Here is a 5,590-nt window from a genome sequence, read left to right on the forward strand (position 1 = left end):
ATTTATACATTTCTTAACAGACAACTTAAAATGATAAGTTTACTTGAAAGTGTGTTGTTTATAAATGGCCTACAGACATTTATAGATATTCGTGTATATTGAATAGTTTTCACTTTAGCGGCTGTAAAATGCTACAGATAATTTTTATATGACAAGTAATTTAGAAACTATAGCTGCTGTTTGTTACTGTTTAACAAATAATTTGTATGGCTACACTTTTTAATTATTTTAACAGGTTCACAAAGACTATTAGGAGCCAGGATTAGTAAAGCTGTAATTTTAATAATATATTAACTAATGGTGCATATCCTCTGAATTCCTGAATTGGTCACCATTAATTCTGAAATTGTAACATACATATTTACATTAACATTTAAGGTGTTTAGCAGACTCTCTTATCCAGAGTGACTTTGTTGTGCATAACACAATAGCATTTCATAAATGCAATTAAAACATTTTAATAAGTGCAAAACTAATGTTCAGGTAAATGCATCTTCAGTCGGCGTATGAACAATGAGGGACTCTAGTGTTTAGACAACCAGAGGATTGAAGTTTCCAGTTGAACTAATCTTTAATCCTGAGTAATTGTAATTTGTACAGATTTCTAGTGTTTGTGTTCATAATGTGAAACTTGTGTGGTGTGTTTGCCTGAGATCTGGCTCTTTTTGGAAAATGATGGTTTTGGTCTTTTTCAGGATTTTTTTACTTGGGTGTTTAATCATTTCATTTCAAATGCCATCAGACCCACTTGTTTTTTTTTTGTTTTAAGAGTAGAAATTTGATTTCTAAGTTCCTGCTCAGTAATGGGTGAGTCCAAGGGATTCTAGAAGTCCTTTATTCGTAGTTCTAATATATTACATTTTTCAGTTATATGCTTTTGTTCAGGTCTTGTATTTTTGAGTAATTGATTATAAAGTGATTTAACATGTGTTATCCAATATGTGTTTTGAAAAGCCAATTCTTCTTATTTAGATTTATTAAGAGTGTTCAAGAAATGTGTCTAAAAGTGTTTGAATTTCTTGAGAGTTGATTGCTTTCTGGAACTCCTCTGTGCTGTTTTGGGCCCATCTGTATCGTCTCCTGGTATTAAACAGCTGACTGGTCAGTGTGGGTGCAGCACTGCTAGTCTCTGTCCTATTAATGAACACAGTGATGTGGCTGTGATCAGACAGAGGGGTTAGTAGCTTTACAGTGAATGTACTGAGAGAGAATGTACTGTTATCATGTAATCCACTGTATTGCTAAGAGGTGAGCAAAAGGTGGATCTCCCCAAAGAGTCGCCTCATAACCTACTGTTGACAATGTACAGACCCAGATTTTGACAGAGCTGCAGGAGGTATTTTCCATTCCTGTTTACCTGTGTGTCAGAAGGATATCAGGAAAGAAACGTTTCCTTGTATTAACAGCCCTGTGGACCTCGAGAAATGTGTACTTTGAAAATGATCAGAACATTCTTTGAAAATACAAAACATGCAAAAGGGGTTCGGGTGGAAGAGGACTTTCCAGATCTGGCAGGTTTTATACAGTCTTTACAGTGTTTGAGAAGCAATTTATAGGAGGAAGGTTTTACTGATCTAAACCTGCAACTTAACGATGAAGATAAGAAGATTGCTTAAATTTTGTGTCACTTTTTTGTTTAGATTTAATGTTCATTTTCAAAATGAGTGTGTGCGCTGTGGCAACACTTAATGGGGCCAGGGATGTGAATAAAAGAACACAGTTTTTTCAGTTAATCAAATTTAAAGGAAATGATGTAGATTTTGCTCAAGAAACTCATAGTGATAGACAGAATGAAGCAGACTGGCTGAGAGAGTGAGAAGGTAAAGCCTTCCTTAGTCACAATAGCACCATGTCTGGGGGTGTGGCTGTGTCATGTCATGGGGCGTGGCTGTGTCATGTCAGGGGGCGTAGCTGTGTCATGTCAGGGGGCGTGGCTGTGTCATGTCTGGGGGCGTGGCTGTTTCATGTCTGGGGGCGTGGCTCTGCCCCTTCCCAACAGCTGGGTTCCACAATTTGTAATGGAGGATATTGAGGCTCTTAAAGTAAAAAAGAAAAAAAAAAAAAACTAGCCGACCTGCTTGGGGTACAGGCACAGGGGGCTCTGGTGTGTTCTCCTTTTCAGAACGTGACACAGATGTACTCTCTGTCCAAGTTTTTCTTTGGTTTAGAGCATAAACATGGTCAGAGCAGATGGATACATGCCTTGAAGTCTGGTACTGTACTCTCAGATCCTGTGGAGATTCGTAGAAGAGCAGCACAGTTCTAAACTAGGCTGTATACCAGTGAATATAGATCACACCAAGAGATGGAAAATATTTACTTAGATGGTTCTCCTCAGGTAGAAGAAGAGGCTGGAGAGAGAGAGAGAGAGAGAGAGAGAGAGAGAGAGAGAGAGAGAGAGAGCGAGAGAGGCGACCCAGACTCCAGATGGAAAGAGAGAGAGAGAGAGAGAGAGAGAGAGAGAGGCGACCTAGACTCCAAATGGAAAGAGAGAGAGAGAGAGAGAGAGAGAGAGAGAGAGAGAGAAAGAAATAGAGGGAGAAGGAGAAAGAGGGTGAGCTGCTTGGGGACCCAAAGTCCAGATGTAGAGAGAGAGAGAGAGAGAGAGAGAGAGAGAGAGAGAGAGAGAGAGAGAGAGAGCCGTACGGGACTACGGATGTAGGGAGAGAGAGGGAGGGGACCAGGACTCCAGATGGAGACTCTCTCCCTCCATTCAGAGTCTGTGTCACAGTGTGGCCCTCCTTCCATCTCTCTCTCTCTCTCTCTCTCTCCCTCCCTCCCTCCATCAGGAGTCTGGGTCCCCGTGTGCATCTCCCACTCTCTTGCCAAAGCTTTGATAAAGACATTAACACTAACAGCAGATGACAACAACAATATTATAACCGCTTACAATATTAGTAACAACAACAATAATAATAGAACTACAACACACCCAATACCAATACCAATAATAATACCAATAATAATAATAATACCAATAATAATAATAATACCAATAATAATAATAATACCAATACCAATAATAATAATATCAAAAATAATAATAATAACTATAATAATAATAATAATATCAATAATAATAATATCGATAATAATAATAATAATAACTATAATAATAATAATAATAATAATAATAATAATAATAATAATAATAATGTCTCTGTGTCTCTGGTATCTGACTCGGTCACTAACTGTCCCTCAGACTGTGGCAGGAGTGAACGTACAGCGCTGCCAGTGTGCTGAACTCTTTATGTTCACCAACCACATACGGCAGCTTCTCCTCATCAGGGAGGTTTTTAAACTCAGGGAATACGTGGCTAATTTTCTTAAAGAATTTAGTTCTAATCTGTCTAAATGTTGTACATTTATTCAGAAAGTGCAGCTTTGTCTGGATCTTATAGTCCTGGTACTGCTGACACAGTCTCTGCTCTTCAGGTAAACAGGACTGTTTATGTCTGCTGGTCTCTATGGCCAGGCGGTGGTCACTGAGTCTGTACTCGGTCAGGGTGGACCTCAGTTTTGGATCAGACAGTGTTCTTAGGTAATCTGCCACGCTGTTATTTTCTGGTCCTCAGCATGTGTAGTCTTAGTGTGTGTTAGTGTAGTGTTAGTGTGTGTTAATGCTGAACTGTATTTCCGGACCAGCTGAGTGAGGGCACTGTTCTCTTTGCTCAGCTCTTGGTACTCCAGACCTTTAGAATGATATAAGTTTGGAATTTAATTGCCCTTGTTTCTGTCTTTATTATTAATAGATCTCTGCCCAGCTCTGCCCCGTGTGCTTTGTTTGTGGTGTTCCTGTGCACCTTTAATGATGTTGGTCCACTTAAGAATAAAATCATTAGCGACAAAAAATTAGTACCTTGGTATAATGAGCACATTCACAATTTAAATCAAAACATTCTCCTCACATGATGCAGAAAAGATGGTCCATGCATTTATTACATCAAGACTGGACTACTGTAATGCAATAATATCTGGTGGTAACATTAAGCACTCCAAGTGGATACAAAAGAAAAGGTTTTTATTGGCTCCCAGTGCTCCAGTGCAAAAGAAAAACCACATCCCATCAAAAACATACAAAAATGTTCAAAAAAGGAAAGTTTAGCATTTACAAGAATAAAAGTCCAGCAATCATAAATTCTCCAATATCAATCAACTTCAAAACATCACTCTTGAATTTTCCCTTAGAAACTTAAATATGGAAAAACAGCAAATTAGGTGATGTCACTTCCTGTCTTTGGGCAGGCATATTCTCATAAAAGTCCCCTTTAACACACTATGGTTTCTTTTCCCTCCAAAACAACATGGAAGTCTCTCCACAAAAATAATCACAGGTAAGTTATTTTTCTCTTAATCTACTTTTGTTTTACCTACTTCAATCAAATATACAGACTTTTCTGGCTAGATAAACATTATACTTAAACTCTAGTAACATATTATAAGAATAATATTTCATCTCAAATATTTACAATACATTTCTAAAATACATTTCACTCATACTGTGTACAACATCTGTATGTGTGTCACTCCAACACTCAGAAAACAGGATGAAAAACCTTTGTTTCCAAAGATTTCCACCTTTAATGTGTAGATTTGTACAGAGTTTAACACAGTGAGGTTATGATTCCACAGCATGTGTAACTTGTAGAACAGTATTTATGTCATATGTACAGAAATCAACTGCAGCTCAGTCCTTTATTTGAGCATCATTTATTGTATGTGTGTGAGAGAGAGAGGGACAGGTTTAGAGTGTCTGTGTGAGTGTCTGTGTGAGTGTGTGTGTGTGTGTGTGTGTGTATGAGAGAAAGATACAGGTGTATTTTGTGTGTGTGTGTGTGTGTGTGTGTGTGTGTGTGTGAGAGAGAGAGAGAGAGGTGGTTTTTGTGTGTGTGTGTGTGTGTGTGTGTGTGTGTGTGTGTGTGTGTGAGAGAGAGAGAGGGACAGGTTTAGAGTGTCTGTGTGAGTGGTTGTGTGTGTGTGTGTGTGTGTGTGTGTGTGTGTGTGTGTGTGTGTGTGTGTAAGAGAGTGAGAGGTATAGAGTGAATGACAGAGAGAGATGTGTAGCGTGTATGTGTGAGAAGTGTGTGTGTGTGTGTGTGTATGAGAGAAAGATACAGGTGTATTTTGTGTGTGTGTGAGAGAGATGTTTTGTGTGTGTGTGTGTGCATACGTTTGTGTAAGAGACTTGTAGTGTGTGTGTGTGTGTGTGTGTGTGCATACGTTTGTGTAAGAGACTTGTAGTGTGTGTGTGCGTGTGTGTGTGTGTCACAGAGATGTACTGTGAGTGTATGTGTGTGAGAGAGGTGTATGCTCGTGTGTGTGTATGACAGACAGGTGTAGTGTGTGTAAGAGACAGAGAAAGAGGTGTAGCGTGTATGTGTGAGAAAGAAATGTAGTGTGTGTAAGAGTGTGTGTGAGAGAGGTGTGTGTGTATGTGTGTAAGAGAAAGATACAGGTGTATTTTGTAGTATTGTGTGTGTGTGTGTGTGTGAGAGAGAGAGAGGGGTGAGAGAGAGTGTGTGTGTGTGTGAGCGAGAGAGGTGTTTTGTGTGTGTGTGTGTGTCACAGAGATTTGTACTGTTTGTGTGTG

General features: G+C 39.0%; 1 protein-coding gene across 2 annotated transcripts in view; it reads right to left on the minus strand.

Moving 5' to 3' along the window:
- Nucleotides 1-4,004: 4,004 nt before the first annotated feature.
- The window catches only part of LOC145657454 (NLR family CARD domain-containing protein 3-like), a 28,967-nt gene continuing 27,381 nt past the window's right edge, over nucleotides 4,005-5,590 (minus strand). For both annotated transcript variants that reach the window (XM_081712165.1, XM_081712170.1), the window contains one exon: nucleotides 4,005-5,590. This exon is cut by the window's right edge and continues 1,320 nt beyond it. The gene's annotated coding sequence lies outside the window, so the exon portion shown is untranslated.

Source organism: Electrophorus electricus, chromosome 1, assembly GCF_041902795.1.
Source record: "Electrophorus electricus isolate QZ-2024a chromosome 1, ASM4190279v1, whole genome shotgun sequence".
Taxonomy (NCBI): Eukaryota; Metazoa; Chordata; class Actinopteri; order Gymnotiformes; family Gymnotidae; genus Electrophorus; species Electrophorus electricus.